We start from the raw sequence: 16,337 nt of genomic DNA on the forward strand, positions 1-16,337 counted from the left end.
AGCCCCCAGGTCAGCGGCAAACAGCCCGCCGTGCCACTGTAGCCCCCTCCCCTTGGCACCAGCAACCCTCATCCAGGTTGCAGAAGGTGTATAGGAGATTTGTACCACCTTCCCCTACTACAGTTTGAGTCAAAGCTGAAAAATGCAAATGGAAATGTACTAAAAACATGAGTAAATTTTTATTTGTCTGACAACGAAGAAACAAGTAGTGCAACAGATGCATTTCTTTGTAAGGTATCTTTAAGTATGCATGCACTTTGAGACAATTCCTGGAAACACTGTGCATCAGATTCAACACTCAATATATGAGTGTTCCCATTTAGCAGTCAGACTTATTTTCTGGGTAATGAGCCCTTAAGACAAATTTCAAACCCATCTAAATAAACAAATTAGACAGAAGGCAGAAAAGTCATCTTGAAAGCAGCAGCAACAAATCCCACTTGGGACAGGCAAACATGGGAGAAACAGAAGCTGCCTTTGTGCAAAAGCAATACATTTCAGGAAATGAGAAAGCTGCCAACAATCGCTACTACAAGGAAGCCGGTTTTGCCCCAAACGGCACAGCTGAGCCAGTCTGTCTCTTCCCTCCCACGTCCCTGGGGGCTTCCCCAGCTGCTCCCCTGCAGATGCTGTGGTGTGGTGCTCATCTCCTTTTCAGCACCCTGGGACTCCTCTGGGACTAGTACTTGTAACTGTCAGCACACACCTTCACATCCATCACCCACATCAAGGCAAATTAATCCAAGGTAATCAGAAGAGAAGTTTGGCTTATGAAAAGGGAGGAGTGGCTACCAAGACATATTTATCTGAAAGTAAATTCAGCTAAAAATGACCCCACAATGATGTTCAGGTAGGGGGAAAAGTGGGCATCTTCGGGGGCTATGTCTTTCACAGAGGGGCAAGCACATTATGCTTCTGCTCATCAAAACAGCCCTCCTAGTGCTCCTCTAAGACCCCATGATGCCAAAAATAAAGCTGGATGTCTTCAGAAGACACCCCAGACCCGTCTGCCTCAGGACAGTACTGACCACAACAGCGCTAAAATTTAGTGGGTTTTTTTTGCAGTTGCAGTTGCACATCAACGACACCCTTTTGATGAAAACATCAGGTCAACTCTACCAAGTAATTGCCTGTAGGAAATGAAGGTGCCATATCTCCTCTCCAGAGCTGACAAATGCATGATTTATGTGTACAGAAAGAAACATCAACTTCTGCAGTGCCTTAAAAGTAGGTTCTGCCTTACAATAAGCAGGGTTAATAGGTGCACTTGAAAGTCTTACTCAATGGCTCCAGGTGGGAGAACCTGAAGTCCATCCCTCAGTGAGTACAGAATCAATCACCTGACATTAAGAATCATTCAAGTTTGAAAAGACCTTTGAAATTCTCCAAAACAAGCAGCAAAGGCATGTAAAGTTTCATGACCTAACACCAAGCCAGCTTCGCCACCCACCAGAATATATTAATTATAAAAGAAATCTACAAAGCCAGCCAGACGCTAAGGTAAGCCGTACAAAACAGCAGGCATGCCAAGTTCCTTGCTCCAGCCTCTCTCCAGTGTTTACCCAGCTGAAAGAAAAAAGCAGAAACAGTCCACCCTTTTAAGGAGAACGAAACAACAACATTTACAATGTGGAGCAGGCTGTAAAACCACAAGCACCTATGCATCTATCTCCCATTCCTGGTCAACCTGCACTTCCCTGCACATTCACACCTAGAAGAAGCTACATGCAGCTGTCTGTATTTTTTGTACCAGAGGGCAAGTTGACTTCTAACAATACTTTCAGAGCTGCCAAGGCATCCAGTTCCCACTAGCTTCACCACCACCATGATGTCCTGAGCTGTGGGTACCCATCCACTGGCCTAAGCAAACTTCTTCAGAAACCTGGTTATCTTTGCCTGCCTGAACCTTCACACTCAGGTTAACTGGGAGACAAATGGCTTAATGCCTGCCATGGGTCACTTGACACCATCTTTCTCCACACCTTAGAGAGACCATGGATGGGGGTGGCCAGGGAGAGGAGCAGAGTCAGGTGGGGCTGCAGAGGGAAGGAGCAGCACCAGCTCACCAGTGGCAAAGAAGCACCTGGCACTCCATCACTCCATCACCCTTCAGTCCCACCTCAATTTTGCTGCACACTAATGCTACTCTTTGCATAGGCAGCTTTCTGAACAAGACCAGGAACCTAGCAGGCTTACAAGCAACCCCTCTTTCTGTAGGGTCTTTTTCATCTGTTTGAGCCTGGACCGTGGCTCTCATCCTGCTCAAAGACATGTGTGACAGCAGAACGAACAGAAGAAGAAACTCCAGCGTGGGAGTGGGAAGGAGCAGCTGGGGTGGTCAGGGAGGAACCCCTTAAGCCAAAACTACTAATAAAGCTTCTGTGCTTTTAGACCATAGCTTCAAACCTGGATAGTACTGAACCCCAGCATCTCTTTGGGGAAAACACAGGAAAATGCTTAATACTCCCAGAGTATTTAAGGCAGGAGTCAAACTTTCTGGCATTATGTTGAAAATAATTCCTGTTTGTTTTTTCTTCTGGTTTATCACTGTCCCATTGTGGAGGAAGGGAAGAATAATTGTCAAGAAACACATTCACCTGCTTATGGGACCTAAGAAACTATTTTTCTGCCCTATCTGAAAAGAGGAGCTCCTTGAGACACTGGAAGTCAGGCTACCCGCTGGGAAATCATTTTATGAACACTTGCCATTCTTAAGACAGCCAGTCTTCAAGAACCACTATTTTTAACTATGACTCTTAAAAATCTATTAAGACTGGTAGCTCCATGAATTTCCCTTTTCTCGCTCCATTTTTATCACCCGCCTCATTCTTAGAGGGGGCATTTGCCTTTTTGGTTGTGGGAGCTTAAATGTATCGATGGACATTCAGACATCAATAAAATTACTCCTAAACAAGTGCCAAGCATGCAAGATACCAACCCCCAACACGTCTGAAGGGGCAAGCCACTGGGACATTCCCGTGTGACAACCACGGCCCATGGATTTGCTGATGCCATGGTTTATGGAGGGATTATTTTGACCTTTTTCAAAGCTTTATTTACTGCACTGTTTGTGCTAGTCCTGTGGTCAGTTCAGCCTATTTTTTCCAACTAGAAACTGCAAAAATATGGTGGAGGCTACCCCACAACAAGCTGTAAACTGTCCTAACCCTGCAGGTGTGATATGGAGGAAGAGTGCTGCAGAGAGCAGAAGGCATAGGATCTACTGGAGCTGGTGCCAGTGTAGTCCAGTTAGGAATATGGAGCCTGGAAGAGGCCAGTGAATCACACTGCTACTGCATGCTGCACTTGAAAATGAGCTTTCTACCAGGAGATCACATCAGCAGCCTGGGGTGAAGCACGCAAGCTGGTTTCTTAAGACAGACACAGCTGAAAGAAGAGTCCTAATGACGTAAGGATGGGAAACACATTTTTTGGAGTAGTTACACAAAGGGCATTGAGTAGGTAGCTGTCACCACAGAATTCTTAAAGGCACAGTAAACCATGCTGAAATTCAACTATATACACATTCTTTTCAAGATGTATTTTTCTAAGATTTTTTTATGCAAGACTCTTCAGAAGGAAACTCACAGCACTCAATTATATTTAAAGATATAGCAGAAAAATATTAATTATTTTCAAGAGCTATTCATCTTTAAAGAGACAGTAGAAAATATGTAAGTGATGGCTGCAATCTGTATATACATATAAATATTTTCACTCCATAATGTTTAATAAAGAGCTTGAAGTCCTCCCTATTCACTGCTAAAACATTCTAGCAATTCTGACTTGTTTTTTCCCTGATGGAGATAACAATCCTGCCATACAGAAAGTGTAACCTTTGAGAACGAAGAGCTCTTCACTAAAATTGCCGTAGCTGTAAGACAGAAAGTGAAAGCAACGGCATGGCAGGCATTACATCTGAGCAGTACAAGATGTTCTCTTCCATTCAGTTTCATTCTAGTAGCATTTGGATAACTGAAAAAGCACAAAGGTTATCCCAAAACCACAAGCTACTCTATGCCTGTGGATATTTATTAAAAAATATATTTGTATGGAACTAAAAAAAAAAAAAAAAGGTCTTGAAAAGCAATTCTTCTTTCTACATCACAAAATACCCAGTTAAAAGATTTGTCAGTATATGGAAATTTTATTAATGGTTCTGAGAAGGTAAGGTGGGATAAGAACCTTGGAGGTGCATTTGTGAAGTATGTCACAGCCTTTCCCCAAAGCTGTGAAAAAACATCTGTTCCTTAGAGGACACGTGCAGAACATTGCATAGTATCTATTTCTCTTTTTTCAGCAAATACAGAACTGGCAATATTTTTTTTTAAAAGTTATCTTGTACTTGTGCTTTGCTGATAATCTTTTAAACTATTTCCTTTGTTTGCTAACACTGCTGCAGTTCAGAAAAGCATCAATCATCCTGTGTGACCAAAGAGATATGCTGAAATGAGACCATACGCTAATTTTAGGATTCAGAGAACTGGGTTCTGTATTTGCGCCTGTGCCAAGACTGTTCCAGGATACAAGGAAACATGATCTTTTTTCAAAGAACAGTACTTGGAGCAAAATTCTGCCCTTTGGTCACAGACCGGACTCTGCCTTCATATGGGATTTTGCATATAGGGCCACTTTTCTCAGCTATTCTACTGTGAATGCCCCTTTGAAAGGTTTAACCGTATATACTCCGAGCAAAGCCCTGCTTGGAAGTCAAACTCATCAGAGGGATAGAGCCTTCTCCCCCATAAGAAAACTTGCTTGCCTCACCTGCTCAGAAATACTTCAGAAATGTGAGATTGATACTGAAACAAGGACAACAGAAGTCCACGTTACTCAGCGGCTTCAACTTCAGACACCTGAAATCCCCCTGCCTGCAGCCTGCAGGGAGACAAGACCTCTGCCTGGTGCATTTTCCATCTGCCAGGAGGCAAAGGAGGATCTTACCACTGATACTGCAGAAGCAGAGTTAACATGCCTTCTTTCTCATAATCCCAAATCATGCAAATATCCGTATCTTTTTTTGGAACCAACAGCAAAATACATAATTAAAGAGTAGTTCTGAGGAAAAGTGGGCATTGTTGTTCTCAGAGGGGCAAAGGTTACAGGTTCAAAATAAAATCCTGAAGCTCTTGGTTTAGAAAACAGATACAAAGCAGGAAAACACATAAAAATCTGTAAGAAACTTTCTGGATTGATGGACAGTTAGAATGCAAAACCTACCCTCTCTGGTCTTTTAATTGCATATAATGTTGCCTCTTTTATTCCCTACCATTATTCTGTCAGTGATGCCCTGTTGAACAGGCAGGAATGGGAGAAACATCACTGGCAGATTTGCTTCTTACGAAGCACCTCTTGCCTTGCATTCCCTTAAAGTACATGCCATGGCTGACTGCTCCACAGAACCAGCTCCTGTGTTGGCTGAACGCTTGATCCACACTGCAGCAATAGCAGTATTTTTCCTGCCCTTTCCTAACAATTTGGTGGCAGCAGAAAAGACATCATGATCATGCTATATCCTTCCTATCCATCACCAAGAAAAATAATTCACTGCAGCCAGGAAAGGGGGTATCTTATTTGCCCAGGTGCCTGCAGAAAAGAGGAAACTCCACCAAGACAGGCCAGAAAGCAAAGAATTGGAGAGCAGGCAGGGTGGGAGGGCACAGGTCCTGGGCAGACTAGTATAAGGCATGGCCCAGCCATTAGGAAGAACCTGTACAGGCAACCAATGAGCAGTACTTCACCTGCTCCCCTAGATTCCCGAATCAAATGTGGCAGGGCTACAACAGGACCATGGCTGTCAAGAGGAAAACTCTGTGGGGTAGTGAAAAACCTGGGAGACCAGGCTGCTGCATCACAGATTCAACGGCTACCCAACTTTCCAAGGCCCTGCAATGCAGGGGCCAGGTTGTGCCCACCTCAGTGCAAGACAGATGGAGGGGGAGGGAAGCATTCATTATGCCTTCCTCTCATGCTGCTCTACCCAAGAAAGATACACAAAGATAGAAGGAAGAAAAGCCTTTGCATCCTCAAGGGACAGAGGGCAAAAAACAACCAACCTGACTTGCCCTGAAGAAAAAAAACAAAATCCCAAACAAAACAAAGGCAGAAAATACCTCAAACGTGTATTGAAATCAGCATTACAGACTACATGATAAACATGCCCAGGAAAACATACAATGGGAACTCATACTGTATATAAAGTGTGTTTCATCAGCCCTATAGCATTTCTGTTCCACCCAAAGGGTGTTAACATGCCCTGGCTGGGATTCAGACATTACACATCAAAACAGACTCTTTCCTTTGGTTTCCTTGCAAAGCTTATTCTCCCTCAGCAGCAAAGACATGAGTTGTTATTTTGCAGTGATCTCAGGCATCATTAAAGATAGCCCTTTGATTTGCAGACTAGAAGTGCACTGAAGAAAATCCATCTTATTTTAATACAATAGACCCAGAAGGCTGGTTTTTTGCTTCTGGACTTAGCCATAATTAAAGGTTTAACCGTATATACTTTAAGCGTATATACGTATATACGTTTAAGCGTATAATTAAACAACGCTTCAGCCTCTCAATGTTGACAATGAAATTTCCCTTGCACTGGCTTGTATGTTGAACACTATCATAACACTTGAACACCACAATGCCTGTGGCTGAGCCCATTCACTTCTCTGGCATGGCAGCAACTTACCTCAGCTGGGAACTTGGCCCAGGGCCTCTAACAGATTGCTAAAGATCATCTCTGCAGTATCTTTGCCATGATGATCATCTGCATACATTTCAGTGTCTGCAAGTCTGGTGACAATACAAAGTGATTGCTTTAGTTTAAGCTTTGAAAGAATATTTTGTGTTCTGGGGCTCTCTTTCATTTGTTTCCCAGGTCTTCCAGGGAGTGAATACGGGAGATGCCAGATGCTGGTGGCGTTAGGATGTCAACAGTTCTGTGCAAGTGATAACAGCATGTAGCTACAGAAGACTCTTCCCCTGCCACCTCCTTCAGGAATCTCAAAAGCAGCCATAACTTGATTATAATAATCAGTCCAATACCTGATTTGTTCCTTCTTAAACTTTGTGTTACATCTAATGTCTGACCACGATTTGTCCCCAGTATCTGGGATATCTAACTATTTTTCTCCCAAAAGCTGCCTAGAAGACAGGTGGTGAGTTTTCAGTAGCAGAGCTGTACTTCATTCAGACAAGTTTGGGAAGGCCTTTTTTACAAGAAGAAATCTGCCAGCACGGTTTTCAGGGAGTAATTAATTCCTTGCACTGGGGAGCAGTTATCTCCCAAATAATCAATTTTATTCCTGAATTAAAAGTTCACACATGAATCCACTCCTGAATACCCACACATATTAGTGTTGCTGCTTAGCTGTGTCAGTTGGAATCCATGGAAGCCAAACCCTGTGTGTTCTTTAAAGCCGCCAGGAAAACTCAGCATTTGACACCTGATTCATAAAGAATTTTCCAGCCTGGTGAAAACGGCAAGGCTATTAAGGCTCAAACAATTATCAAGGATTGCTTCACTGATGCAACTCAACAGCATTGTTCTGTTGGACCACCGCACTCTTATGAGATCTGTGACTAGGTTTACAGGAGACATCCCTAAAACTTTTAACAAGCACATTTCCTACATGGGTCCCTCTGAAAGCAGTGGGAAATCATGCATGCAAGTACCTGCAAGACTGGGCAGTCTTCATCTCCATGTCCTGCCTAGCATTCCTCTGTCTAAGTATAGGGTGAATGCTTTATAGGGTAAGCACACTATAGGGTGCTATATATTAGAAAAACAGCCATTGTAAACCAAAAGGGCTTAATCTCAGTGTTCCCACACTAACAGCTTGTGAGGCTCAGGCAAGATAGCAAAAAGATAATGACATTTTAGAGACACTCAGAGAGGCAAAAAAAATTATTCCAGATAGCAAACACTGAGAGAAATGTGTTCAAGGAAGAGTTTTCACATTCACCAGCCATGACCTGCACCTGATGTAATCCACCTTGCTCTGATTGGGCTTGTTTCTCACAGCTACCTTTGTTTGTATAACATACTGTTCTGCAACTCACAGCAAAAACTATTTGCACACTACGCTAAAGTGCGATTTAATATTTGCTTAAAGCTTTCATTTTATTGTCTGGGCAAGGGCAGTTTCTACCCCTGAAGTTAATAGCTAACTCACACCTACACCTTTGCTACCCAAACTTCTAATCGCGAGCAGAACACCCAGATCTGAGAGCAAAAGACATAAACTACCTCTGCCTAACCTCACAGAGAGCAGCAAACCCAGCTCTTTCATGAAAGGGCTTCCTTTACTTCCAAGAGAAAGTACTAAAGAAAAGTATACACTATCTTGGATTTGTAAAAAACACTCTCTCGATTACTTAGACACTTTCTTTACAGACAGATCAGAGCAGGCACAGACTTGGGGGCTGGGATTCTCTGAATCATCCACACGGCAAGCTGGAAACATGTCTGTCACATGAATGTATTTATGGTTACAAAAATAGCACCATGAAAGAAGCAGATGTGTTGAGCACAAAAAATAAATTGAATTAGTTATTACAGAGATACTGCTTGACACTGGAGAATTTAAGAGAGAAATGTCTTCCTCTTGTACGCACATTTGAAAGGCTTGCACTTAAAGAGCGGCAAGTATTAAGTGCTTGTACTTGTGCTTGTTGAAATGGTATGATCTAATTCTCCTTTTTCTAAAAATGCTACTCTTTCTTCTGCCACAGGACATACAGGATAAGAATAGGTAATAGGATTGGTTACAAAGTGCGGTTTTAATTTAAAGCTTTTGTGTAGACCACAGACCAACACCAATTAGACAGCCTCCATTTGTGATCTGCAGCAGCTATTTCTATCTTGGAAGTTTCCTAAAATACTACTGAGCTAGAGTGAGACAACTCAGCTCGTCTTCATTTCTCATCTAAGCTGGATAAATATTATTAAATTAAACAAAGCTAGTCTTCTTCAGCTTCCCTCATCAATCTCAGATCTCCAGAATGGTTTTGGCATCCAAAGCATTTAGTTTTTATATGCTTGAATGCAATGTGTTCAAATGTGTGAGAATTAGACCTCTGGAATTTAACTCTCTTTTATTTCAGCCCAGCAGAGTGAGTATCTTCAGCAGAGCAGTGATTGTCCAAGCTTCTCATCAATGCCCAAACTTTTTGTAGATATGGCCCAGGAACACGTCTCTACATATGAGAAGGACGTTCACTTGACCCTACATGGCCACCCAACGTTTGGCCATCTTTTGACTGATCAACCGGGTAGTTCTCAAGGTTGAAAAGGACCTTCTAGCTGTTGACTCATCTGTGGAAACGGAGTGAAATCATTCGCAGTCATTTCATGTCATCAGCAAAGCTGATACCAGATAAGATCTTTTGGTTACTGTTGATCTGCCCCAGATCTAAGAGGATGACCCCAAAGGTGGGGTGCAAAAAAAAAAGCACACCACATATTTTATACCTGATCCTATAACAACTTGAACCTCAACAAGAATAAAATTCAAGCGCACCTACCAGCTGAATGAATGACTCCCTTTCATCACACAGGATGTCATCACCTCCATTGTACTTTCTGTACATGTTTGCCACAGCATTTCAAAATGGTACTTCCGTGACTGAAGAAGACGCCACTTTTCCCATACCGCAGGGCTGTTGACCAGACCTCTGGCTGCAAAAAGTGGTACCTGGAAAAACCAGGAGTGCAGCTCCTATTCCCTATTGTGTAGTTTGCTGCCATGCAGCAGTCAAATTTACCAAAGCATGAAATAAATAGTAAAAATGAACTAATTTTTCAAGTTCAGCTCTCATGCTTCTTTGCTCTGTGTTCATTCTTTCATTTTGCCAACTGGGAAATGAAAACCAATGGAGTCAGTTTCACTTTTGTTTATATTTGGTTTCAATTTATCCTCAAGTTTTGCTTTCATCTTTTTCTTGTAACACTGTTGGGATTTCAGATGCTGCAGGCAAGCCTTCAGTAATTTAAAAACATTAGTCTCCTATCCTGTCTGTTTTCCTGTTGCGGAATTATTTTTATTTAGGTAAACTTTTTAATATGCTGTCACAATTTTGGAAAGTGTTTGGGGGTGAGGGTATTTAGTTTTGATTTCACAAACTTATATGCCTAGTCCAAAAAATTTAGTACTTCAGTATTTTCCACTTGATTCATATCTCAGTTGCATATCCATTTACATAATTCAACAAAAGACCTTAAAAGAGCAGTCAGTGCACCAAATACACAAAAGCCCACATCATGCACCAAATGACCTAAATTTACGACTACCTTAATTTATTAAACAACTAAGGCATTATCTGTAAGAGGCTTGCCTGGAATGCTGTCAAGCTATGTTCAATATCAACAGGAATATTACAGTACAGGAGGAATATTACAGTACAAGCTTTGTCTTCTGTGCACTCATCAGGCCCTTCAAGTCACACATATCCCTCCATTCATGTCAAAAAGCAGAACTTAACCACACTTCAGAATTTTTAAAACCAAACGCGTAAGCAACTCTTCCTTCTTTTGTGCTGTATCAACGTTAAGTATCTAAGTCTCTAAAATGTAAAATAATTTTAAAGCAGAAAGGAAATGGTTAGACAACATCCACTGCCACGTGCAGTTCAAAACAAAGGATAAATTTAAATACTTTTGCTTTTGCCACACCTTAACTCCATTCCTAACACCAGAGATATGCTGGGAGCTACAAACCAAGCCTGTAAAGGTTAGTTGAAAAACTATCAAACCGCAACCTGCTGTACTCTTTAATAGCCAGGAATATGGAAATTATTACTTCCAAGTTTATCTTGAAAGCTAGCAACCTATACAGCAACAACTGAATGTTAAAATAACTTAAGAGTTAAAATTTAGTTCTGTACCGGGGGTGATAAAACATGCCACATGCAGACGGATTTGCTACTGGATGCCTGTGTCGAAGCTGCAACAAGATAAAATGTTTGCCTTGTACTAAAGACTACTGTACATTTACTGCAATCTGCTCCCAAGCAAACAAAAGGGTCAGAAGATTTCCAATATACATGAAGCTGGGCTTGCAGTATATTACACATTAAGAAAGTAAATATTACTGTACTGGTTCCCATTTCTTTCTTTTCTCTCTGCGTCATTTAAAAAACCAGTAATTTTTCATCAGCTTCCAAGAAATTGAAAACATATCTAGCACTAATTAGAAGAGCAAGTTTTAAAACCTTTTTTACAATTTATCAATAAAAAAATGTGTGCTGTACAGTATATTCTTTATGCTAGATACAAAACATCTTCATTTTATATTTTTATATATATGTCACTATGTATGTCTGCATATATATATTTATATACATACAGGCCAACATTAAGCTCTAAACTGTTAACATGGTTTCCCTTCCACTAACTGCCAGTTATTAATTTCAGTTTTTCTTAATGGCTATGGTAATCTATTTTAATCTTAACACAAGAGTTCAAACACAGTCAATATGTAGAAGAACGTTCGTACAATTCCAGTAAACTTCTGGGGGAAAAAAAAAAAAAACAACAAACCAAACAACCCAAGGGGAAATTATTTAATTGCACAGAATGATTTTTTCCATAATATTAATCATATATAAGGAATATGCAACTTAACGAACCCTCTCATTCACTGTAGTCAGAATCTCTTCAGCTTGCTTATTCGTGTTTTGCTTTTGCACTTGAGATCTCAAAGGACAAACCAGAAAATCTTTTGCACTAATCAGTTTGTAGCAGTATAAACTACAATAAAACTTCTGTAAACACTGCCTTATGGTTTATGCCCTCAATATCACAATCATTACAGGCCTTTGAAGAACCGAGCTTCAAAAGAGTAATCTTTACAAACGAGTCACAGAGATAAGTAACACGTGATTAGTTTTATGTCTTTACCAACAAATGGACCATGACTTTCAGTACAATATGCACAAAATACAAGTTGAGGTTCTAATATGCAAATATCAGAAGAATTTTGCAGGGGTACCACTCCAATGCAATGTTAAATGTACACAGGATGTACTTAACCTTACTGTAACTGCTGTCAGGTTAACAAGTGCAGGGGCAACAAGCACAGATTAAACAGGATCATCATAGATGTTTTATTTTTTTTCCCTGGAAATTTCATAAGATCTTATACCACAAGATTCACATATCAAATGGCAATAGGTGGTCCTGCTTCTCTGTGTTATCTGCAAATGGACCATAGCTTATGCTTCTCAGTGGAAGTTTCTATTACCAGTTTTCAGCAATAATTCTTGATCGGCACCTGCAGTAATTCTTTGTGGGCAATCAGTGCCCAAAATTTGATACTGAACTGTTCTGACTTCTAAGCTGCACAGCAAGTTTCTCTCCCACAGACTGCCTAATCACTCATGAACACAAGTAAACTCCTGACATACACACAGTGGCCATGAGCACCACAATTTATGTATTGTATAATCATCTGTTGTTTTGAAGCTACGTCTCAACATTTTATTTGGGTCTCATTTATCTTACCTACTCACTATCTTCACAACACTAATGATTTTAAAGAATATCCCCACAACTTCTTCAGTCACTTCTTTTCCAAGCTACTTACTCTTTCACAAAAGCACCTTCATATGCTTGATCATCTTTGACACCCTTCTCTGCAGCTTAGCAACTTTCACTAAATCCTGAATCAGGAGAAGGGAGCACCATGGACTTGTAATGGCACAATGGTGTTTTCTATTTCTATTTTTACTCCTTCCTAATAATTTCTAACATGCCCTCTCCTTTCTTAGCCACATCTTGGCACAGAGCTAATTTTTTCATTGGATTATTGAGTAAAAAATCAGTTCAGATTTCATCCTTGTGAACAGAAAGTTAAGACTGCATTCCTTTCCATGCACGTTACACTTACATTGGCCTGTATTGAACTTCATTTGCAAATGTACATCTGGACTTACAATATAAGATTCTTCTGCAGGCTTTGTTGTTCAGCCTTTGGGATTTTCATGCTCTGAATGAATTAATACATCCAGCAAACTTGTTAAATCACTACCACCTATCCCTTCTTCCAACCCTTATACAGCATAGACCCTGGGCAGATTTGGGAGGAGGGGTACAACTGGTAACCTCCTTTCACTGAGCAAAATGATCAAGACTGTACACCTCGGAGCAAACTGATCCCATCCTGAAACTGGCCCTGCTTTAATAAGGACTGTATCAACCAGACAACAGCTCAGCAATTCCTTTAGAGAATGCTAGAAGAGTCATGATGCACAACTCCTTGGCAACAGAAGTCCAGCCTAGTCGCCTAGTCTTCGTCAACGTATCACATTTATACCCATGTTCACTAGTACCATTCACTAATCCCTGGCGAACAAAAAAGCAAACAAAAATGCCCATCCTTGAGTTGTCAGTCTCCCCAGAAACCCTGAAAAAATGACAGCTCATTTGTCACCTTCTATTCCTGAAGCACTAAGGCAGGCCTACGCAACGAGTTACACACAACAGGCAATGTACTAGCAACTTCCTATTTTAAGTTTCTCCAAAACTCTTCAACAAGTATCACCTCCTGCCTTCTACTTCATCCTTCTCAATGGTTTATCTGATACCCTCTCTTACAGACACTTCCCTTCAGGAAAAATTCTCCAACATGCTCATTCCTTAAAAAAAGAAAAAGCCTCCTGCAAGGGAATCACCTTAAAACTCTTCCTCGCTGAAGCAAGGCTCAAAGAATTTTTTCACTCTTCTGCTATGACTTTATCTTCCTTGGGCACTCCTTTTACACACAGATCACTTATCAGCAGGCTTCCTGGTTTTGATGCACTTCAAAGAGCATTTTCTAATTGTTTTCATGTCTTCAGCAGCTTGTTCCATGACTCTTTTTGGCCTACCTTACCATCTTTAACACAGATCTTATGCTCTTTTCCACCTTTACCATCTGAAGACAAACCTTCAACATTTGAAAGACATCTTTTTACTTTTACTGAGCTCCTTTGCTTGTCAGCATGATCAGCTTTTTTGGTATTTCTGATCATAAAGCCATGCAATTGCCCTGAGCCTTTACTATTACTGTCTTCAAAGAATTACATGCCAACTGCAACTATTTTACACTTTTGGCTGCCTCTCACCATTTGATTAATTTCTTTCTTAGCTTTATGAAGATTTACTTTGGAAAATTAAACACTGCCACAACTCTTGGCTTTACTTCTCCTAAAGCAACACTGAATTTAAGAACATTGCCATCACTGTCACTCCAGAGTTGGCTGGGATTTTGAATGTAAAATTCTGAACTTTATTCTTGCTGGACAGTACCTTGTCCAGAGTTGTTAGCCACAGACTATCTGTACAGAGTACACCTAGCAAGTCTGCTTTTTTTGCACTTGAGCAACTTGCATGTTGGAACATGACATAATCTATGTGGGGGCAACTGAGACCTCCCATTAACAATTGTGTTTCCTATTCTTGTAGCTTCTCTATGTTCCCTTAATAGATGACAGTTGTTGCCAAAATCTTGGTTGGGCAGACAGTCATACAGCCCTAATCTCTATCTTTTTACAGACTTAGATCATCAGTTCACGAGCCCCTATGTTATTTCCCCAAACAGTTATTTCCTCTTTAACAAAAATATCCCACTTCATGCACGTGCAAGTTACTCTATTCTCTTTATGTCTGTCTCTACAATACCTGAACATTCATGATGTTCCTGATACTCCAAGTGTTGTATCATGTATACATTTTAATACCATGGGGATGATGCTCCTCTTCAAAAGAGAATGTGTCATGGCAAACTTTACATTCTTCACCCATCAGCTGTTCCCTAATGTTTGATTTTTAAACACATATTAATATACACAGAGTATATATAAGTGTTTTAATTTAAGGCATACATAGCCTGGCTGCAAATTTATTTACATAAAGCCCATTCGTCTAATGTAAAATCTTTCTGTTGCAAAAATATTTCCATTTCTTCTTGAATCTTAGCTCCCTTTTTTTTCCCCCATCATTTTCTCAACTCTGTGTTAAGATTCTGTCTCTATCTCCATTTGGTCCCATATACCAAAGGCCTTAGTGCAATGAAGAATGGGGCCTTTAACCCCCGCTCCTAACAGCCTGCAGTTATTTCTCATACCTCTTGGCTACCCCTTTCCATGTAACATGGCCTGTGACGAACAGCTCTTCTCTAGAGACTGACCTGACATCTTCTGAAACCCGACCCTTCTGTAGTCAGCAAGTAACCAGGCGGCAGTGCAAACGTATGTGCCAAATTTAATGGCTGATCGCCCCACATATGTCTGCCAACCCGCTGGGACCCTGAGCCTCAGAGAGATAACACGGGGCTCAGCAGACTCACACCTTGCCATGTCTGTAGCTTGCTGAAGAACTGCAGTATGGCACATGACCATGACAAAATGATACTGTGCCAAACGAGTCCACACTCACATCTTTCACCATCCTTTACCAGCAAACAGAAACTGCAGCACACAAGGGGCAGGTGAAGTAATTCCCCGGTGGGATGTTACTGACAGGGGCCAGAGAAGAATACTTATGTCTCTGCAGGGGCTGGTGGCATGGAAAGACGGCAATTCAGACTGAAACCATCGGCCTCACAGATTCTGCTACTTTTATGTCACTGATTCTGTATTAAGGTGAATTTAAATGCTGCTGCTCCACTCAACTCTCTTTTTATGGTATTAACACAAGCATTCTGCAAAAGTTACTGTATGCAAACTCATTAAGACTTAAATAAAATAACTATAAACATGCTGTATTTCATCTCCAGAAACTGAGGTAGTTTACAACTAATCACCACCTTCAAGAGACTGCTGTCTGCAAGGGTTTAGCACGGTAAGCTGGGCTATAAATTATAACCGTACACTAACTGGAAAGGAAGTTCTGCGTTCTGAATTTTTTTTATCTGAGCTCTATGCCTAAATAAGTAAGACAGTCACCGACTTTGCTGCTTAGGTGCTCACGCTAATCAATCGGGAATTAGAGACCTAAGTATCTCTGGGAACCTGGGCCGCGGGATCTAACTCTTCGAGTACTTGCAACTTTGACCCCAGACATAGCAAAACGTTTGGAATTTGGCCTTCGGCGCTGCGCACAAACAAAACCCCGGTTCATAGACTCCCTCTGGGGGCAGACGTCCAGGCCTTGGCCATGCGCTGGCTGGCGCGGGGCAGGATGGCGCCCTGCAAACGCGCTGCCCGTACCCGCAGCGGAGGCTGTTCCTGTAGGGAACAGAGCGGCCGCGCCACTTCCTCCTTCCGCCGCGGCCCGACCGCCCCCAGCCCTGCTCATCTCCTCCCGCCGCACTGCCGCCGCTATCCCCCCGCAGGGTGGGATCCCGGGATCCCGGGATCCC

At 41.5% G+C, this 16,337-nt stretch overlaps 1 protein-coding gene across 1 annotated transcript in view; it reads right to left on the reverse strand.

Annotated features, from left to right (window-relative positions):
- Nucleotides 1-16,337, reverse strand: part of IRF2 (interferon regulatory factor 2) — a 41,243-nt gene that overhangs the window by 23,999 nt on the left and 907 nt on the right. The window lies entirely within an intron of this gene.

The sequence above is a fragment of the Lepidothrix coronata genome, unplaced genomic scaffold (genome assembly GCF_001604755.1).
Source record: "Lepidothrix coronata isolate B3197 unplaced genomic scaffold, Lepidothrix_coronata-1.0 Scaffold0, whole genome shotgun sequence".
In the NCBI taxonomy this organism is placed as follows: domain Eukaryota; kingdom Metazoa; phylum Chordata; class Aves; order Passeriformes; family Pipridae; genus Lepidothrix; species Lepidothrix coronata.